At 30.3% G+C, this 21,766-nt stretch overlaps 1 protein-coding gene across 2 annotated transcripts in view; it reads right to left on the reverse strand.

Moving 5' to 3' along the window:
• The window catches only part of aralar1 (calcium-binding mitochondrial carrier protein aralar1), a 162,121-nt gene that overhangs the window by 106,063 nt on the left and 34,292 nt on the right, over positions 1 to 21,766 (reverse strand). The window lies entirely within an intron of this gene.

Raw genomic sequence — 21,766 nt, forward strand, 5'->3', positions numbered from 1 at the left:
CGGTACGTACAATTCTAATAGAGAAAATGAACCACCGAAAGGTGTGCTCTCGTTTCGTTCCACACTTCTTGACCGAAAAACAAAAACAGGTGCGTCTTTCTTGCGCTCAAGACTTCGTTGAGGCTGCCGATAGCGACCCGAATTTTTTGAAAACAATTGTAACTGGGGATAGAAGCTGGTGCTTTATGTATGATCCGCAAACCTAGCGTCAATCCGCTGTTTGGTTGAATCCTGGAGCACAAAGACAGGCAGCAAAAATCAAGAGTGAAAACGATGTTGATTGCATTCTTCGACTCAAAAGGCTTAATTCATCATGAATTTGTCCCAACTGGTCAAACCGTGAATTCTAAATTCTATTTGGAAGTAATGAAACGCCTGATGCGTCGGATTCGTCGAATCCAGCCCGAGTACCGAGATCCAGGCTGTTGGACTCTCTTGCAAGACAATTCCCCGGCACACAGGGCAACAATTTTAACACGTTATTACGCCGCACCGTCTTATTCCATCCGCCTTATTCACCCGACTTGGCTCCAGCAGATTACTTTCTGTTCCGAAACTCAAGTTGAAGATCAAAGGCCGCTTTTTCGACGACATCGAAAGGGCTTGCACCGAGCACTTCAAGGTGATCCCACAAAGTGATTTCTCAAGAACGTTTAACGGGCTCTACAGGCGCTGCAACGAGTGTATAACTAGAGAAGGGTTCTACGTAGAGGGCTGAAGTGAGTAAATTCGTTTATCTTTAAATCAATACTTTTATTTAATTTATTTCGGAAACTTTTCAGACATACTGTGTACTTTGCATTCAGTTGTACATTATAAAAATAGTTTTTAAACGATTTGGCTTTTGTAAGATGGTTACAAATGACAGATGGATTTTTGTCATGAATGAAAATAACTGTTGCCATAATAACGGTTTTGAACTGTGAATATCGAATTTTTAATTCGGTTTTATATCTACAAGAGCATTTTAAAAATAAGGAACACAAGCGCTGACATGCGGCGATGTTCATCACGATCTCCATTGTATTTCTTTTCAATTTTACAACTTTCTAATCTACACAGCAGTGATTTTATATAACAATTGTTTATGTTTAGATCATATCAATCTTCGAAATGTCTTTGACCAAAAAAACCCAATCGGTATAAAAGTGTTAATGATTTTAATGAATCTAGTACAGAAGGGCTAAAAGTTAATTTTTTAAGGACAAAAGGAAAACACCAATTAAAATTTATAAAAAAAAACCTCAATATATGTTGAGAGGTAAATTTTCAATAAATAAGCAACACTATTGTTATTTTAAACTAATGTTTCAAGCAAGATAGGTTCATACCTATAACATATCAATTGTCCTTGAACCTGTTGTATTAAAGAAGTGAAGCGTATAGGCACTGTAGAACTGCAGCACCCCCTTATTTCCACTTGATATTATCGATAAAATTTAATATATAATGAGTCCTTTTTTCTTTACTTCTTTCTTTATACTAGTACAATACATAATCCTTAAGGTTAATATCGGTGGCCATCCCCCAGTTTATGAAAAAAATACAAAAATATTGTATGGAACTGTGCGCCTCACAGTTCCAACGGCGTGGTGTTTGGCTGTTGTGCGCATGCCCATATTGGAAGCTGCGCGGGAGAGAGAGAACTGTCGCTCCGCCAACTGCCGCAATGCCGACCCTGGCGTGCTGGTGGAAAGCAGTTTTTTTTTACTCCGCGTATGTTGTGCTTAAAAACCGTGTACCATATTCTTGAATGTGATAAAGTGTAGAATTAGATTATTATCCTGTTTCCAGCTATTCTATTTGATTCATTTTTTCGGTTCTTTTTATTAAACAAAAAACGTTAACCTTTCATACATGTTTGTTTCCTTTTACACATATTAAAATAAAGGCTAAATATTTTCTGCAGCAACACCCCCAACTAATTTTAGCTACGAGCTGCCACTGGGCACCACACTACAAATGTAAGAAATTAATTTCCACAATATGGAAACATCCAGGATCTCATAAATTCAAGGTATAAAATCCACCTTTAAAGTAATGGCTGTAGATTTCTGATACAAGAAGCGACTGTAATCGGTCGATTTTGTTTGTAAAAGTGAAGCAATTAATGCATAATGTTTCAGTAAAATTTCGCAAGTGTGGAAGATCATTTATTGGAATGCAGATCCACTTCATTGAATTTATTTATGACAAATCTCTGTGATTATTATAAGACTATTAGTTTACATTCCGGAACAGTGTTTTGACCTAAAAAATATTACTTATTCTTTACTATTTAGCAATCTGTTTTTATATTAACATATCAGTTGATTGTATATTCAACAACATATCAATACAGTTTTCCAATTACTCATTCTGTTGCTCTGTCATCTACCTTACCCTAAAGATAGTAGTATAGTTAAAAAAACCAATATAATATTGGTGTAACCATCAACTACAACACTACTGATACCACTAACAAGGTGAATAAATAAAAATGTAATAAAAACGTAACTTGGAAACAAAATTCAATCAATTTAGAAAGCAAGTTTTTTTTTTTACTGACAGGTTAACCACATTTTGTCATGCACATGAATATATTTAAAGAGATGTAACCTAAAGTATCACCTTCCTTTAAGATTCTATTTCTACTTGTTTTAAAAACTGGTATAACCAGCACACCAACTTATAAATCTACAACAAATTCATGAAGTCACGCATTTGATAGAATAAGTATATACAGTACATCCATACTGTATTTATTTATGTTACTCAATTTTTTTCAACAGCACATGTCTATAACCAGCAAATTTTGAAAATCAAGTTGCAAGTTTTATAAATTTTTAAACGATCGTATCATTACTTTTCTTTTTAGATTTTACTCTTGATAAAAATAAATATGTTATTTTATATACCTACATTAATTATTCTGTAAAGAAAACAGATAAAAAAGACTTGAAATGAATTTCCTTAATGATAAACAATAATACTTTTAGTACAAACTACTAAAATTATTTACAAGCTAATTAAAATAAACCTTGAAATCCAAACCGATAACCAACAAACAATAAAAATAAAATTATTCAATAAACTTCAAGTAATAATAACCCATACCCATGATATTATCAAAAACATTATGTACCTAATGCAAAAAAAAAAAAAAATTAATAAGTATTATTACAGTTTCATTAATACCCCTACTACTGTGAGCAGACCTAACTCAAGATATTAATACAATCTGAGAAACATACAAAAATGTGCTTCACTTCTTACAAATATAAATATAAAATTTGCTTGGAATTTTTGTTTCTTACAAAAAAAAATTATTTTCTAATCCATTAAATTTTGTTTTTTTTTAATTTTATACAATTTGAATAAACAGTAAATTATTTGAATGTTTTTGCGCATATTTAAATTCACAAGAAGAAAAAAGTGTACAACAACCAATAAATATGCCATATCTTCTAGCCCCTGATAAAAATCAATAATGCGTATTATATTTCAGCTAGTATGCATTATAGTATTAAAAAACTTGCTAATTCATCAAAATATTTTAACAGAATAAAAACAAACATTATCAACCAAAACATTTTTTTAAATGCCAAACTTATAAATTAAATATTTAGCAAATATTACAGAAATTTGACAACTGACTATATATATTTTAAACATCTTAGTGTGCACATACCGAGTAATAATCATAAGACAGGAACAGAAGATGTTGAGTTAAAGAAAGGCAACTGAATGGCAAGAAGGAAGTTAAATATTGATTTAGTCATGACATGAATACAACTATTGAAATATTTCAATCTGCCACATTTATCATTGCAAAATCAGCTGATTTTCGAAGTAGAGAGTTCTCAAGTTGAGTCCTTCTACAGGCAGTTGCTTTTATATAAATTTGAATTCTAGACTGTGGATACTGTGTTCTTTGGTGGTTGGGTTTCGATTAATTACCCGTCTCAGTAGTGGTCAGCTTGAGTCTGTTCAAGATTACACATCTACCGTTACATTTTACCAGTGCATCTGTTTGCCAGACTGCAGACAGATGCCCTGGCATCACTCCAATGTAGTGTTGACATCATGTCACTGTGCTGTTACTCTGTAACCTGGTATTACATAAATAAATAAATTTCAAGTATAATTTTAACAAATGCAGTTCCCTTTAATGCACCAGAATCCTGAGAGCAGTAGATAAAAATCTGCTAAAGGAGTAATATGAAAAGCTTATTAGGACGTGTGTGCGAAACAAATTTGTGAGTTTGAGAACAAGTAATAAGCCTAGTAACAAAGAATGAGAAAAGCAGGATACTGATTTATTATATTAAGAAGACACGCTGTGAAGTCAAGCTTAACCTTCCCACCAGTAATAACATTTGTTATGATAACTGTACAAGAATTGAAGGTCTAAAGGAAATGAAAATAAGAATCTGATTCTTAGATTGTATTAATATCTTGAGTTAGGTCTGCTCACAGAAGTAGGGATATTAATGAAACTGTAATAATACTTATTAATGTTTGTATAAACATAACACAAACATTAAATTATCTAAATAATTTTAAAATTAGAACTGTTCATTTGATGAACCAATTCTTGAAGTGTTGCAGAGTTCCAATTCATGGACTAAAGAATAATCTCTTTTCAAAAATTGTAAAAAGACAGATTATAAAAATTACTGAGGTAGAAGCTTCTTACTGCTGTAGGAAGCTACAGTAAAATAATAAAGGGCTGTAAATCAAAATTAAAGCACTTTTAGATGAAAGTCAATATCGATGACAGTAATGACTACCTTAGAAACATAGTACTACGAAGAGATGGAAGCGCAATCTCCAGAGTGAAACTCATATGGCCCTTGGATCAAACAAACCCTGTCTACAGAGTTTAAACAAAATCTACAGGTTTCCAAAAATTTACCTGCACTATTCTACAATTCGATTTGAAAGCCAAGCTTTGTGAATCACTGTGCTACCAAGCACCACAAATTATCCCTTTACTCGCTTCACAACATGTAAACCACATCGATTTACTTTTCTACCACTTACTGATTTACTAATTAAAAAAAGTAATCAGGAAAAACACTCAGTTAAAATTCTACCAGATATTCTTTTATTTTTTTGATTTAATGAAATGAGACCCGGATACGAAGTCAGTTTGATAAAATATCAAAATAAAACCGCAACAAAATGAATCGGCTTCAAGATCTATTATGCAGCCTGTCTGCTCAGAGATGTAAGCATGACACAGAAGTGATCTAGGAAGAACACAAAAGAAATAAATGGGAGATCAGGTTGTGTTAGCTTAATCCTAGTTTGGATAAAAGAATAATAAAACGTTTCATGTGTTTACTGAAATAAATAGAATGAATAGAAACCAACAATTTAATTTCTTTTACGTGAAAGAACTAATAAATTCATTCTTTGAATTTTACATACATTTTCCTAATATCAAAAATAATATTTTAGATTTTACAACACATAATCAGAGGAATCAGCTTTAATATGAGGTCATAATCTCACAAAGATTAAGCATCTCTACTGCTTCAAAGAAAATCATATTAAATTAACCAAACATCAATGAAAAATAAAATTAATTAAAATATTAATAAGTATTTACCATTTTAACAAACAATATCAAGTTCTATTTTTATATCACATACACAACAATGTCAATGTATTGATGTTATATTTTATCAATTCTTGCTTAATTTTAATAAAATTAATAACAAATTAACTTTGTGTAAACATTATAAAAATAACTAAAACACAGACGTCAATATAAAAATAAATAAATGATTTCAAATAAAAAACTTATTTAAACACACATTGCACACGCATATGTGACGCTTACGATGACAACATATTGTTACCGTTACATTAAGAATAAATATAAACACAGAAACGTAGATAAAATGTGACCCAACAACAATAATCAATGCCCCCTATACGTCCTTTAACTTGAAAAAATGCAATTAGTTAATTTTTCCATGTGTTATAAATACCTAATTGGTTTAAATAAATATAAAAATAAAATAATGTGACGTCATTAAAAAACAAAATAACTTGTTCTGAGAAAAAAATATCTGAAACCCTGAAAAATATTTTTTTAAATTAAGGACCTAAAATGTTCAAGATCATACAAAGCTCATCATCTAATTTAAACTATTACTTACTACATTAAGTATTAGCAATATATACTGACCTGTATATAGACAATAGTGTTCATAAAGTACGGAACCCTTAAATAACTTTTCAACCGTTAAACACATAAAAATGAATTTTACTTGTATCAAATCTTACTACCTCAAAACACTCTATTTTTCAGTGTGAGACCACACATACCCAGGGATCTTATGGGAAAAGAGGTCAATACAAACATTTTTTAAATGGAAAGGGTAGAATTACGATAAACCATTTTAAAGAGCAATAAAAAAATAAACATAAATAATAAACATTTTTATTAAAAATGTTTGAGCTATTTTAATTTTAATTAAATATTTTTGGATGGCCAAACCAAAATGACGGCCATTTAATATTTTTCTCAACTAGTTTCAAAAATGGCTTATAGTAAACCCCAAGTTGTGGCTTCATAGAGAAAAAGATATCATTTTGTGGTGGTAGCATTCAGTAGATTTCATTTTTCTATGTTTAACTGCAGAAAGGTTATTTAAGAATATCCATACTGTATTAACACTGCAAGTATAATTTATATCTAATTATGAAATTTATTATCATATATTATATCCATAGCTCACTGGGCTGATCCAGTGGTTAACTTGTCACAGATCAGTTGTTAAATGGCTGATTTTTGAAAGTGAAGATTCTAAAGTTGAAATCCTAATGAAAGCTTATTAGTTGCTTTTATAAGGATTTGAATACTAATTACCATAAATTGATGAATGGGGTTGAGACCATTTCTGAGACATACATGTCTCAGAAATGGTCAGAATGAGTCTATACCTCAAGGCTATACCTCATTTACATGTCACATATCAAATTCACATTGGGTCATGGGGGGGTTTGCTTATTGTTCACTAGTTGAACAGATTACAACACACACATCAGGAAAATAAAAAAATATTATATCCATGTTTTTTAGTAAAGATACTTTTAAGAGTTCAACTAAAACATGTACCACAGAAGATGATGCTACTTACTTTTAAATGTATTCTTTTCAAAACGAAACTACAGACCGACCATAAGTATAAACACTGGTTTTTAAATTTAATAAATGAATTATCTTATTAACCGTGATTTAATTTTTAATAATTTAGTAAGTGCTTTTATTGTTAAAAACAAATAAAATATGTAAATTAAAAGAATCTGCAATTATATCTGAATAGAACTAAACTAATAGTAAATTTTATTTATCATCCTAAATTAATGCTGGTTTGTAGAAGAAAAAAATGAGTTCTTTTTGAAAATCTAATTCTGTATCCCCAATTTTTCAGATATTTCACAATTTTTTTCCAGTAATTTTAAATAATGTTTAGCATAAAAGCAATGATTCCCTTCTCTTAATGGAACAAAAATGAAAAAAAAAATACTAGTAAAATAACTCCTAATATTATACCTATTTATCTCTATCGTTTGTCCAAATTAGAAACAAATTTAAAAATCATAGGTCATTTACTTAATACAAATTATTATTATTATCTTAATTTAAAGCTTATATTTTAAAACTACTCAACAGTTCTATAAAAATAATAATTTGGCCAATCAAATTGTGTGATGGTTAACATACTGGCTTCCACATCATTTGGTTTTTGGGATTTGATTCCCAGCAAGGATCTGGCATTTTCATCAAAAAATATAAGGCTGTTTAAAAAACGTATTAAAAACATTAAACATATTATAGTTACTAACCATAGGGTAATAGAAAAAGAGTTGTTGTTCATTTGTATAATTATCGATGTAAATCTCATTTCTTGAAAGAAAAAATTGTAAAATACTATAATTTCATTTCTATTAATAAATTATTTATCATATTTTTTAAAAAACATCATCTTACAGTAGTTATTATTAATTTTAAAACTGTTTAGTTGCAACTGATACCGGATAATTATATAAGTGCAATTAAATCATTAAAATAAAGTAATTACCATTTTTTATTCACCATATATAAAGCAATTACAGATAATGAGATTTTAAAGAAAGCTTGTGTACTTGTATGTACAAAGTTAATACTATGATTGTATATATTTGCAGCTGTGATTTCTGGAAGAAATCTTATTACACAACAAATTCTCTTGGAACTATCAAATTCACAACAAACTCAAACTATATTGCTCAACTTTGAAACGTCTTAATAATTTGCTACACTTATCATTACTAAATACTTATTATGCTAATACTCGCATTTGAAGTATATCAATTTTTGCAGCTTCCTTAGAATATAAGACAAAATTATCACAAAACAAAAATTTTTCAGATCATAGATCTGTTCCCCTCTTCTGAAGCTTAGACTGTAAACGTCCTGATAAGTTCTGTGTAAGTATGTGGTAAGTACCTGGGAGTGTGCATGATGTTGGCTGTGTGTGTGAAGTATATGAGTGGTGTGTATGTGTACTGTAATTTGTTTGACTGTTGTGTGCGTTTGGTGTTTGCTTGTGAGGGCTGACTGGGTGTGTGGGTGAGGGTGTAATTATGCTTTGCTGTATCTTAGTGTTGCTTGTGTTTTGTATCTTTGTGTTGGGTCTGTGCTTGTATTGGTGTTCCTTGAATACGGTGTCCAATTGTGTGAGTAGGCCTAAGTTCATTGACAACTGCCTGGTCCAACATACGATATAAATAACGAAGAGGCCATCTTCGAGTTTTTTCTTGAATTGCTGGATGAATGGTTGAGCTGGTTGAATGAGTCGACCCCTTCTTTTGTTTCATTAAAAAAATGAATCATCTCTGGCTTTTCTGTAGTCTGATTTACAGCCCTATCATTATGCATGATTGATACAATTATAACAGTTTTGTTTTTCTTCAGACAGAAACTTACAAGTGTTTTTTACAATCAAAGCAAAATTTTGATGAGAGTATCTCATGACTTTTTGAAGGAAGAATGAAGGGAGAATTTCGTTCTTATTTTTCCATAAATTCCCAACAAGTATCAGCTTATATTTAGCATATTATCAGCAAGAGGAATAGAAGTAAACCAATTATCTACCACATATTACATCCAGTATTATATATCAGTTCTGTATGTGTCACAAAATTTAGTGCTTGAGGCTGTCCGTGGCAGTCCTCTTTACCAATGTAAGGTATTGCATTTAAATGTAGTACATTGTGGTATCACAAAGATAAACTATTTTTATGCCGTATTTATCTGGGTTTAAAGATATATATATACTCGTACTTTAAAGGGGCATCTACCATGTAACCCAAGCGGCTGTTCATCTACAGTGCAATATGAATGAGGAGTGAAGCTTTCTTTACCGTTTTCTATAGAAATATTCCAAAGAACTCGAACTGGTGCAAATTTATCATTGTCACCTCATGTCAAGAGATCAAATCGTAAACCATTTAGTAAGAATTTGAATCTATGACATGATAAGCTTATAAAGGGGAACGCCATATATAGAACTCTACATTTCTTCTGTGCTCAAATGGAATGAATGAACTAAAAAAGGAATGAATTTCATCACTATTGGCATAACCTAAATGGCATGAATCAGATGTATAATTTATTTTTTTAATATTTATTTCAATATTTGTAAAATTTACGACCACATAAATCATTACTTTTGAAAATAACACCTTCCAAGCATTCAGCTACTGACAATATTTCTAGCCTTGCCTTTTTTTCCTGGTATTCAGACCAAAATCTTTCTACTTGCAATATAACCCAAATTGCTGGGTCATTGCTCCATCTATGACTGTTTCTTCCCTTGATACATGCTTCCTTAACATTCTCATCAATGCCAATTTCATCTTCACTTAAATATGAATAAGCAATTTCATCACTAACCTCATCTTGTTCTTCAGTGACATCTTCACATTCAGTAATATTTTCTTCGCTACTGAACTCTTCGTTGTCTAAATTACACTAGATGAATTCATTAAACGTACTAGAAGAAAAATTACATTTATCCATCACAAAATTTAATTAATTACACTAATACAATAAAAGAAATAAATATCTTGAACCTTTTATCCAATACAAACTAAAACACATGCAGAGTTCTACAGCACCCCCAAATCACAAAAAACCACAATAATCTCAGAAATAATTCTAAAATTAGAAAAGCACATGTGCACATGTAAATAACACCTCATCAACTGAGAATACACATAGCATTCTGAAACCGTATACAGCACTCCTAGTAGGAATTCAAAACACTACTGAGGTGCTAAAACACTCCTCCAGTGTGCATTCTTAAGGTTAAGTTTCTGTATTTTGCAATTCACACTTACTGTTATTTCAATACAGTACATGACCACTTAACCATGTCGGATGAAAGTTCATCTAATCTGGATGTACAGGATTATACTACACATTTTCTTTTTGTTTTACGATACATATATACTTTCACGGCTATAACTGTACTGTTGCTACAGCAGCACAGCTATAAAGGGGAATTACTGTATACTAATCGGCCAACATTTTGGTACTGAGGTTTTATTAGCTGGTAAACAGTATGTGACATTTCAAGATCTCCCCCCCCCTTATCCAAACACCACAAAAAAATTATAGATATTTTTGGAAAATGTATCTATGTACGTAAATATATGTGCTGGCCTCTATTTTGATTAATATGTCTGGACTGGCTCAACAAAAATTCTTCAAAAACGCATAAAAAATTTGTATAGAAATATGTTTACTTTAAATATCTAATACTAAATAACCACTCCAATAGATAAAAATGTTAAGTCCAATAAAATAAAGGGGGCTAGCTAAATGAAACATGTATTTAACATATTAATTTTTTAAACTTTAATTTTAGAGATTGAAAAAACAACTTATCTAGTATTAATGAATACAATAAAGAAAGTAAAAAAAAGCTCCCACGGGACCCAGCTAAAGAATTTAAAATCTTTTAATTTTTTTATAATATCTGATAATGCCTGTTATTAAAAATGTTACATGATGTAGCACATATGCGTATAGCTTAAGGGACTCCAAATGGAAAATTTGTTTAATTTTTTTTTTCAGCAGTTATACTCAAAATACAGTATAATTTTGATGATAAAACCATCAATTGATTAAAGTAGTTAATACCAAAATATTTTATTATGAATTTTAATTTTTTCTCAATTATATTTTTAATGCTTCATAATTTTTAAGGTAAAAATGTAATTTGATGAAAGGAGTCATCAAATCGAACTCAAATTTTTTATTGAAATTTTTTTATCTTTTTTGATATTATACTTTAAATAATGCAAAATATTTTAATATATATTTTTTTAATATATTTAAGAATCTACGGCGTATTTGAAATAAACATCTGTCAAGGGCAAATCCGGTAAAGTTATACAACTTTGCCGTATTTTTAAACAACAGCATAACGATGTAATTATTTCTTGGCACACTCAACGTTATAATTAAATTTTATTTATTGATATTTTTTTGTTGAACAGATAAACAACCCATTTTTTTTTCTGTGGATATAATTAGGGTGAAACAATTCAAACCGTTATCGATAATTAAAGCTAGAACCAGCTATATGACATTCGCGTAAATACTAAATTAATGTATATCGACAGTGAACACATAGTTCATAAAATTATAACATATGGATCTTATATTTTTATTCGTTACGTATCAATATAGCGTTGTTGTTCATATTCAGTCACGCGACACTTGGTAAAAAGTTAATGAAAAGACCACGTGGCTGGGACACGGTATCGTCAACGTTGACGGATCACGTGACTTGAGATGGACAGGGGGTTACTACTTATAACCACAGTAAAAATTGACGAAGTAGACGGAAATGACTTGATTACATCAAAAGCCGTTGTTGAAGGATATCTGGTTTATGAAAATATGATTTCGCTGAAATTACGACCTATCGGATAATCTGATCTGACTCCATAATTTCTTATTACGAGATATGTGAAATCCATTCTCTATTTGAACCATCAGCAAATATATTAACAAAATTCAACACTATGTTGGAAACTGTTTCTTGTAACAGAATCTGAAAGCAGTAACGCAACATGGTTTGACCTATACACACACACACTTACGTGAATCCGCAGATGGCTCAGAATCGCGATTTGTTGTTTTATTATACAGTATTTTCATATGGTTTAACTGGCTGTAATACAATTCATTAAACTAACACGTGGGTAAAAGTCATGTATACATGATTTATATATAAACACATGCATACATACACACACACGCACACACCCGATATGAAATTATTATCATAAAACATTATAAAAAAAATGCTGAAATCGCAATAATAATAATAATAAGAAATTGTATATAACGATAAGAGAAAATCACTCACACACTGTGTGCTCAAATGACGTAAAAGATAAGATGAAATCAATCATTTTTTTTTAATCACGGCATATCCTTCAAAGATCAAGAGAAATAGATTTATTTATGTAATTTTATATCGATTTTCTAAAATTAGATAATTCCGTAAGTATGTTTTTAGTATAATTTTTTTTTAAGATATATTAGGAATGCAATCTGTAAACCATAAAATTACATTTACAAAAGCTTATTTTAAATACACAAACAAACAAAAAAATCATATTATTATTACGACTACCTTAACGTGTTTATTCTTATCTTATCAATTTTTAAACAGCTAATAGAAAATTGGATTTTTATTACAAAAGTGATGGTTGAAAAATATCTTATTTCGTTTTAATTTTAACAAACTAAAATAAATAACCCGATTACCTTAACACATTACAAGTTTCAAGTTCCCAAATAGTACCTGAAAATATATTACCGTAATTATAATTAATGAATAAACAGGTATATATACATTACAATATAGGTATATACATTACATTACATCAGGAACAGGTAGATATGCTACCTAGATAAAAAAAGGAACTCTCCCAGCTCTTAGCAGGATGCATTAAAAATATAGCACCACATAATACATAATCGTTAACATAAAAATAGATGTGATTAAAATGTATATCAATTATTATTTAAAATATAAGCAAAATTAATGTTAAGGTATACAGTATTACAAAAATGTTGAAAAACTTGCTTTATACTTTTTTAGTCGTACTTTATTATCATACAGCGTATGAGTTTAATTAGTAGGTTAATTTGGATTTAAAAAGATAACATCATGTATTGAAATTTCTAATATATCTATAAAATATCAAACAAATTTTCAATCAAGCATTTAACTATACAAAGTAACGAAATGTGAAGTTTTTGATTATTGAAATATAATTTTAAATTAACAAAACTTTTTTTGTCGCTTATATACATTTTATAAATTTACCCTCGTACGGCAGGGATGTTTACAAAAAGTAATAGTGGAATACTGTACTGTCACCCGACCTCAGTAACTGTGCACAATTTCATCAATCGGCAATGTCAAGAAGTATATTAAATTAAGGATGCAAGATTTGAGGACAAACGTGAAAAAAAAACATTGTCAGTTAAAAGAAAAGCACGTAAAAACACAAAATATAAAAAATAGCTAAAAAATATATCACAATTCAGAAAGCACTGAAGCACATATTTACTAATTTTTTAACGGATCTTCAGAAAATTCAAGTTTTTATTTGTTTTGTTTAATTTTCAATTAGTTTAACTTTAATATGTATCGACAGAAGAAGAATGTAAAGAAAATTTTTTAATTTCATTTTATAGAATTTTTTTTCAAATATTTCAGTAATTTACTAAAAATGGCAACGGTAGTATAATAAGGCTCCTTCTAGTACGCCGAAGAATTGTGTTACACTAATTGTTGTGTGGTTGTAACAAGAGGATGATATTGTTATTCGTTTATGATTAAGTGAATATTCTACTTGAACTTGAACATTCAAAGTATAAAATAATTAGGTAGTGTACGGTAATTTGGGTAATAATATCCGGAGAAAATGGGAAGATAACAGATTTTGGATAAACTAGGTTTTCAACGATAAAATAAATACGATGAACTGTCTATTTAATGTATGAAGATAATAAAAAGGGCGGTTTATTACTCTCAGCGGGAGACTGAAATGGATAGTAAAAAATAGCATGATATCTGAGGACCATTCTTAACCAGGCTCATGAACCACAGTCAAGGTCAGAGCAGTCGAGTTTTCTGCTAATAGTTCTATTTGAATCCGGTATGACAAAAAAAATCATAAATTAAAAAAAAATACGTTTACTTAACATTAAAAAATACGTATACTAAACAATACTAAAAAATACTAGGTAAAATACGTTTACCTTACTAAAAAATACGTTTAATTAACCGAATAAATTTTATTTGTTAAATTAACATACTTTAAGTTGGGAATATTGATTCTGAAACTCTGTCTTTGTACTTATTAAGTCTTTGGCCAGAGGTTTTTGTAGGGGGATGGAGTTTGTATTAAACAGGTTCCACAAAAAAAAATCGGGGTTTTAAACATACATATCTCTTAATTTTGACTTACAATTATGAATCACAAAATAAAATGAAAGCGTATTTTATAGTTTTTCCAAATAAGTGTTCGATGTAAACATTTTCTTCACGCGGCACACGTCCAACCAAAACAGGAGTTGGTCTCACACTTCAGCCGGTATATCTGGAGTAATGGAAGCGACAACTGCTTCAAACCCGCATCTCAAACCTAGTACATTATTCAGCGAAGGGGCATGTATAATATCCTTTATAAAACCAAAAAGAAAAAATTCACATAGAGGTCAGATGAGCGACTTTCGGAGGCCATCGTGAACAAGCTGTCATCGAGTTCATGACGACCGTTCCAGCGGTTGGTGGGAAAAACTTCATTCAACCGATCCTTCACAAAATTATGCCAATGAGGAGGCGCGCCATCTTTATACCTAATAAAATTCTCGATCTGTCTTTCAGTCCAGGAAAAACATGTACGAACCGTATCCAAATAACCAATCACTGTTACGCTCGCTTTAGCGAAAAAGACTACCCTGAACTTGCCGTAAGGATATCGCATAGAAAACAATTAATTTTTGGGAGTCGCTTTCGCATTGTTTAGAGTTCACGAAGATTTTTTGGACCCCCAGATACAGACATTATGTGCGTTAACTTTTCGACAATGAAATATCGATTCGTCACTAAACGCAATACGATCAAGAAAGTCATCGTCTTAATGCAACATTTCGTTCGCGAAGTCGGCAGGCTTCAAAGCTTGTATCAGCTGTAAACGGTACGGACGCTTATGTAAGCGTTTCCTTAAAAACATTCCACACTGTCAAAACCGGCATCGCTAGTTCACGGCCGGCCTTCGCAAAAGATTTTTTAGGACTACGCAGGAGTCTCCCTGACACGATGAAAATTTTATTCAGATACACTCGTTCCGTACTCTCTACACAGGCATCCGGTCGTTTCAAACCGATTTTTATTGTCTCTACGAAGTTGATAATTAAAATTTTTACGGAATGCAAACTGTAACTACAAATACACATTTGGCAAGTTGAAAAACAAAAGCCGGAGTCGCAATTTTTGCTAGTGATACTGTCAAGCAGAGATAAGGAATCAAACTACGGCCATGCGTACAACTAAAATTGTCCTTTTTGCCGTTTGATTTTAGCCTTAAATTGTATGAGTGTTCTGTACACCTCATCTAAAAGATATTGTAACAAATTAAAACTCCGATAATCTTTTTTTGTATTTTGAGCCTAATTCTGTTACTTATAATAGCAAAAATGTTGTAATTGCCAAAAATCGAATAGTACTCCATTTTGCAGATAACAGTCTTCCTCTACCAGAAACGTTTATTTTTTTATAGTATAATGTAAAAATGTAATTTTATGAAGTGTTATTGACAATACAGTTTATTACTAATATCATTTTTGAAACATTTTTCAATCTTTTCAAATTATCATATAATTTAACAAAACGCTAATCGTCCGAACAGTAGTTACTTCTCCAACGAGAAAAAACTTTAGTAGCATGCAATAAAATGCGGAGTTTGATAGGGATCGATCCAGTTTAATAGCAAACACTGCATATTTAAGAATACTTTGTAAGTTTTGGAAAGAATAAAATTAATTTTTTTTTTTGAAAAGAATAAAATAAAAATTTAGGCCCAAAACCCTTGCTGGCCTCAATTAAGTAGAGGCTTTATTTAAAAAAAAAAAAGAAAGATTCTCCTACTAAAATTATAAATAATATATAACATCGGTCGAATAACAGTGTGTAGAATAAAACCTATATAAATTATACAATTGAATTATTATATACAATATAAACTGCTTACCAATATATTATTCTTTTCCCTCATACGCTTTCGGCTATTCTGTCATCTTCGGAGGGTTTATAATTTATGATTGAAATACATAAAAGTATAAAACTCTCGTATTTAAATTATATACATAACAACTGATCGTCATTTTTAAAAGTTAAGTCTTAAGTCAAAGTAACTATCCGTATTGTAATAGTATCACAATTGTTATGGGCTATGTAAATTCATAGTTCATAGTTCTTTCGTATTATAACTAACTGTATTTTAGTAATGGTGCCGTGTTATAAAAACTTTATTCAACTGAAATTTAAATTTTGCTCGGTCAAATTTTGTAAAAAAAATAAATGGAGGCCCACCAATCGCCCAAAATACTAGCCTCCGTATCTGTATAACTTTTATTTTAGTATTACAACCTAGATAATATATTAAAAACCATACATTTTAACAAGAAGAATAGATTAATTTAAAAAACTAAACTAAGCTACGAATCGAACCGAAAACAATCAGATCCAAAAGTCACGAACTAGTGGCTACTCGACCAGGCCAACGAAGTTCATAAATTTTTTTAACACATTTGCATAATCGTTATCTGAATCTAACCAAGCAAGTAAAACACATTTCTTAAACTTTACGCTTAAAACATAATTGTTTATTTTAACGTCTTTACAAGAAAAAAATTATCTCTTGTCTGACATTATTTTTTTTTTAAATCGTTTGTTTTAGGTTTTTAATTACTAAAATGAGTACGAAAAAATTACTTCAAACAGAAAAAATGGTATATATTTTACATAACAAAAATTGAATCCTTGTCATATTACTTCCTAATTACTTTTACTTTACTATTATTATATAACAACCGGATAACTTCAATAAAAGAATAAAGGGGACGACAGAAAGGAGAACTACGTCGTAATGTAATTCCGCAAACGATCATGGTCTATGATTTAATTTAGGGTTAGAATAATCTCATTCATGATGTACTCTTGTTTTAATTTTATTTTCGATTACTATGCAATTTTTGCTCTTTTTATAATTTTTTTTTTGTGTCTAAAACATTTAATGACTTTCAGCTTTCAGAAATGTCACATTAAGGTTGTTTATTGAAAATAATAATTAAACAAGAAAAAATTAAAACGTTTTTTATTAAATATTATCAGACTCGACAATGTTTCGCTATTGCTAGATTTGAGTATATATATATATATATATATATATATATAGATTAAATTAACACAATTGAAAGTTTGATAAAATATTAACAAGATGAACATTACGGAACTTCACAAAATTTAACCTTTCCCTTTTCCCTTTCCTTTTTGCCACTTTCATTTTTATCATAATCCCTTTCCTTACCCCATTTTATTTCCTTATTTCCTCTTTCCCCCATTCCCGTTCCAATTCATTTTCCCCGCTTCCGCCTTCTTCCCTTTTTACTTTATTTCGTTTTACCTTTTTCGATTTTTCCCTTTCTCTCTTTTTCCCCGCGCGTAAGTAGGTTCAGTAATTTTTTAGTCTATAGCGGACACACATATCGGAAACATTGAAACGGAATCGTAAAATATTTAGTATAGCGTGTGTTGCTTTTACGTCAGATAGCGCTGTTTTTTAAAAAAAAACATGTTTTTACCTGTCATAGGTGTGAAATCTTAAATATATTAACAGTAGGTATATAAAAACACGTGCGTATTCGAATGCAACTTTGTGTCAACATCTCAAAGCAATCGGTGAAGAACTTTCGGGGTTCGACCAAATTTCTTTGAATTATATTTAACAGCTAAAACATCTGTATTTTATTATTAAAAAAAAACACGATAAAAAAAAATTTAGCACGATATATAAACCCGCATCAAGGATTGTTTTCATCTATTTCTAATAAATCTATCTATCTATTTTTAATTTGTACAGTTTTTTAATAAATAAGAGGCTAATAAATCAGATGGAAATGTAAACAAAGGAAAACCAATCAGATCAATGCAAGATGGCCGCTGTCAAACACAACGACCAATCACAAAGAGCCCGTATGGCAAAATATTGTATATCCACAAGTATTGCAAAATTAAACTTCTATGAAACGTATGCTTTGTTTTGTTTCTCATTTCTCATCCATGCAACTACAATGTGCCACAGCGAAGCGTGTCGGGTAGAGCAAGTTTATACATAATACCAAATTTCACGATTATACAATTCATACGATCCAGATATATTCAACAAAACAGATGGCAACATATATACGAGGTCTGTAAATAAAGTAATGAGACTAGTATTTTTAGTTTAATGAGACTAAGTAATTATTTTTTTAAGTTTTAAGACTAAGTATTTATATACGTTTGGTCTATTTGTGCCACGCGAGACGTAAACAAACATTTCGTGAAACGAGTTTTTGTTGTGCGTTACAAAAGTGAGTGATACTAATTATGAACAAAGTTATGCAATCAAGTTTTGTGTTAAAACTCGTGAGAATGCTACTGAAAATTTTTCAAAATTGAAAAGGGCGTATGGAGACGCTCTGTCACGAGCCCAAGTTTTTACGTGTTTTAAAGCATTTTCAGATGGCCGGGAATCAGTTGCGGACGATCCACGCTCTGGAAGACCGTTAACGTCACAAAGTAACGACAATGTTGAGCGAATCAGAGACGATACGACCGGCGATTAAATGTCAGAATGTTTGCAGAACAATTGAATTTGAACCATACCACGTCCATCAAATTTTGACAAACGAATTGGACATGAAAAACGTTTGTGCAAAATTGGTTCCAAAAAACCTCACTGTTGAACATAAAAACAACAGGGTGGAACTGTACCGCGATCTTCTAGGGAGAATTGAAACTGATCCTGATTTTCTAAAAAACCGTTATTACTGGTGACGAATTTTGGATATTTGAGTACGATGCAGAAACAAAACGTCAGAGCAAGGAATGGCACATTTCAAACTGACCACGTCCCAAAAAAACAAAAATTTGTTTCTTCGATAATAATGGCATTGTCGATAAGAAGTTTTTGCCTGCAGGACAAACTTAAATCAATATGTTATACAAGAAATTCTTGAAAGACGGCAGAAAAGAGTTGCCTGCGTGAGACCAGCCATCAAAGGCAACTGGATGCTGCATCGTGATAATGCACCTTGTCACACTATTCTCAATTAATGAGTGTAGCACTCTCAATTAATTAACCCGACTTGAGACCCTGCGACTATTTCCTGTTCCCGATTTTAAAAAAAAACACCTCAAAGGACACCATTTTAGAACAGTAAAAAACATTTAAAAAACGTATCCGACTATCTGAAGAATACTCCGGTTTCTGAATTCCAACCCTGCTGTAAAGAGTGGGAAAACCGCGTGAAGCGTTGCATGGCTTCCCAAGAGAACTATTTTCGAAGATGATAGAGTCCGTGTATAACTGGATTGTAAATAAAAGGTTTTTCTGAACCAGTCTCCTCATTACTTTGTTTACAGACCTCGTTTACGAGTGTATTATATATATATATATATATATATATATATATATATATATAATGTATATGAAGATCATTTCAATAAGTTTCTACCATATTTTATAGGCGTATTCTTCTTAACAAAATAATGAAAAAAAAATCATATAAACATAGGTCTGGAAATGGATTGTTTTCGAGTTACGGCTGGCAAAAGATTTCGCCTAATGGTCAAATAATGCTATGCTATACTAAAACTTGTTTAAAAAAAACACAATTTCATTTAAACCATATGTATCACCCTACCCTATTACAAACTAAATTTTTAAAAAATTGGAAGACATGACTTAATGCCCCATACGTTCCAACAGGATCTTCCTGCAAAAAATTCGATACGTCAACCTTTTCTGATATTAAACAAAATATAGAACAATACATTTAAACAAGCATGCATGCGCACAAATAATATTTTTAACATCTGTTTTAAAAGATTTTCAGAATTTTTTTTTACTGTATTTAGTTTGAGCCTAAGAAAAGTGTGACCTTAATCAGGCGTAATCTCGAGATACTGAGGGTAACTTTGCTCTACAGCCTTAGCAAAAAAGTTGACCTTTGCTGCAACCACCTTGACCTTTTAAGTTGAAGATTTAATGACATCAGTCCCTATAAGAGTGCCTCATATATAGAAAAATCTGACCAAGTTTGATCAAAATCGGTACAGTAGTTTCGGAGATATAAGGTGATTCAGAGGCAAACACCGAACACACACACATACATAACAAACATTAACATCCAGAAAATGTCCAAAGTTTTTTGGGTTCCTTAGGTAACAAAACGTCAAAATCCGATGAAAACCGCATATGCCCAAATTAGATCGATTATAATACTTTTCGTTCTAGAAGTATACCTCAGCTGCAGTACTATCTAGACGGGAAAGTAAAGTTATGGAAGGAAATAAATAATAAAGTTATGGATGGAAAGTCTGTTAAAAATAAAATATTATTATAGTAAATAATAATTAATTTGAAACAATATCTAACAGTATATAATACTTTAAATTTTGTTACTTTTTAAGGGAAAATATAATAGTTTTTTATAAGTAAAGTGAAACAGAGGATGTGCGAGGGTTGAATAACTACGGTCCAAACTGTTGAACAGATTACACCAAGCATAACCCAAAAGGGGATTTATAATAAATTACTTATGACACAAGTAAATTTTTAAATTCCATGTAAAATTTTTGTAACTTAAATGTGCGATACAAAACGTTATTTTCAAAATTTATTTTATGAATTGTTTAATTTACCCAGAGCTATTTAAATAGTAAAAAAAAAAAAAAAATTGTAATAACATACAGAGATTTATTTATAACACACACACATCATGAATATTAAAATTACGTATGACAAAAATTATTTTATAAAATTAATACTAGTAAATACATAAAACATAATTTGTGAAAGTCAAAATTTATTAACCTAAATGTACTAACGCAAATACAAATTTTTTGTTCTATTTAAAAAAATGACATTGCATTACATGAAATACGTTAGATACTGTACCGGTTAAAACGTTTATGATTATCACATACGTTATAATTTATAAAACCTTGAAATGATAAAATATAATCAATAAATAATGAAGACACTTTCAAGGTATTATATAAAATTATACCTTTCTCTCTAAAAACAATATAAAGTATACTTATTGACATATGATCATAATTTATGCACTACAAAGACAGCAAAACAAACTGATAACATAAATTTTTAGAACATTTATACAACATAAACGAAAGAAGTGTTAATAAAAATGAATTCATATGTTTCATTTAGAGTTTGAAACGTTATAATAAATTAAATATTATAAAAGATTAAAAAATGTTTAGTACACAGTATCACTATCATAGTGAACAGAGGCAAGAGAACAATTTTTTTTTAATTAAAATTTATTAAAAAAAATATGGATTAATGGATTATTGTTAAATAACATACTAACATAACTTATTTTTCATTTTTAATTCAA

This window comes from Lycorma delicatula, chromosome 9 (genome assembly GCF_047948215.1).
Source record: "Lycorma delicatula isolate Av1 chromosome 9, ASM4794821v1, whole genome shotgun sequence".
Taxonomy (NCBI): Eukaryota; Metazoa; Arthropoda; class Insecta; order Hemiptera; family Fulgoridae; genus Lycorma; species Lycorma delicatula.